This window comes from Cebus imitator, unplaced genomic scaffold (assembly GCF_001604975.1).
Source record: "Cebus imitator isolate Cc_AM_T3 unplaced genomic scaffold, Cebus_imitator-1.0 Scaffold736, whole genome shotgun sequence".
NCBI classification, from domain to species: domain Eukaryota; kingdom Metazoa; phylum Chordata; class Mammalia; order Primates; family Cebidae; genus Cebus; species Cebus imitator.
This window is the reverse complement of record NW_016108051.1, coordinates 9,885-11,859: the sequence shown is the minus strand read 5'-3', so window position 1 is coordinate 11,859 and position 1,975 is coordinate 9,885.

The following is a 1,975-nucleotide window of genomic DNA, read 5'->3' as shown; positions in this document are numbered from 1 at the left end:
TTTTTTTGAGACAGAGACTTGTTTTGTTGCCAGGCGCCAGGCTAGAGTGCAGTGGTGTGATCTTGGCTCACTGCAACCTCCGCCTCCCAGGTTCAAGCAATTCTCCTGCCTCGGCCTCCCGAGTAGCTGGGACTACAGGCACGCCACCACGCTCAGCTAATTTTTGTATTTTTTAGTTGAGAGGGGGTTTCACCATGTTGGCCAGGATGGTTTCGATTTCCTGACCTAGTGATCTGCCCTCCTCAGCCTCCCAAAGTGCTGGGATTACAGGCGTGAGCCACTGCGCCCAGCCTATCACAGTTTTTTTCTAGAAGTTTGAATCCATTTTGAGTTAATTTTTGGATACGATGTGAAGTTTGGGTTGAAGTTCATTTTTTTTTAGCCTATGAATGTCCAATTGTTTCCACACCATTTATTGAAAAAGTTCCACTCCACCAATCTCTGTCTTTTAATTGATATATTTAGACCATTTACATTAAAAGTAATTTTTGGTAAGTTAGTATTTAAGTCTGCCATTTTCTTCCTTTACTGTTTTATTCCTTTTGTTTCTCATTTCTCTCTTTTTTTCTTTTTTGCCTTCATATGGATTACTTGAACATTTTTCTTCTTTTTTCTTTTTGTTTAGAGGCAGAGTCTCACTCTGTCACCCAGGCTGGAGTGCAGTGGTATAATCATAGCTCACTACATCCTCAAACATCTCTGGCCTTAAGAAATCCTTCTGCCTTGGCCTCCCAAAGCACTGGGATTACAGGCATGAGCCACTATAACTGGCCTTGAACATTTCTTAGAGTTGCATTTTGATGTATTTATAATGTTTCTGAGTACACTGCTTTGTACACAGTTTACTTCTGGGTTGTTCTTAAGTATTGCCATACACATGGATAGCTTATCACAGCTTATCGGTGTCAATGTTTTACCACTTACAGTGAAGTACAGAAAGCTTGCCTCCATTGAGATCTCTGTATCCTCTCCAGTTCTAAAATATAATTATCTTAAGTATTTCTTCTACATTCACTGACCAGCACATCAGATGTCATTGTAAATTCTGCATCACCATTTCTCTCATCTGATGAAAGAAGCTCATGAGATAAAGGACAGTCTAGTATGTTTATTTCTATTTTTATTCATCCTCTTCTCCCTGCTCTGAAAATCCCAGCTTTGTGCTGTTACCATTTTCTTTCTGGTGGAGAGTTGTGTGTGTGTGTGTGTGTGTGTGTGTGTGTGTCTGTGTGTTTGTGTGTGTGTGTGTGTGTGAGATGGAGTCTCGCTCTGTCACCCAGGCTGGACTGCAGTGGCGCAATCTTGGCTCACTGCAACTTCTGTCTCTTGGGTTCAAGCAATTCTCCTGCCTCAGTCTCCTGAGTAGCTGGGATTACAGGCACCCGCCACCATGCCCAGCTAATTTTTTTGTGTTTTTAGTAGAGACAGGGTTTCACCGTGTTAGCCAGGGTGGTCTTGATCTCCTGACCTCATGATCTGCCTGCCTCGGCCTCCTAAAGTGCTGGGATTACAGGCATGAGCCACTGCGCTCAGCCCCTTTAGCTATTCTTTAAGGGCAGATCTACTAGAAACAAGTTCTCTTAGTTTTCTTGCAGCCATGCTAGAGACTTGTATGCCTTAAAGTCAACAGTGGCTGAGTCTGCTGGAAGACCTAGCACCTACCCACATGGCACTCTGTAGACACTAATATGCACCACCTCAGCTCCTGGTACGCTGCTAATGGCCAATGCCAGGTGGCCAGGTGCAGGCTAGGCTCCCCTTGCCCACATGTGGTGGAAATTAGAGTTGAGGCCTATTCTCAAGAAAGATCCCTCAGGAGGTCAATCAAGGAGAGGAGTGCTGTGAAATGTATCTTCAGTAGCTCAGTGGGGTCAGAATAGTGTTCTAGAAGTTTGAGTCTAAAACATGTGAGCCTTGAAATCCTTGAACTTCTAGAGTGACCTTGAGGTGTCAGAGCCACTCCTATATCCTGTGC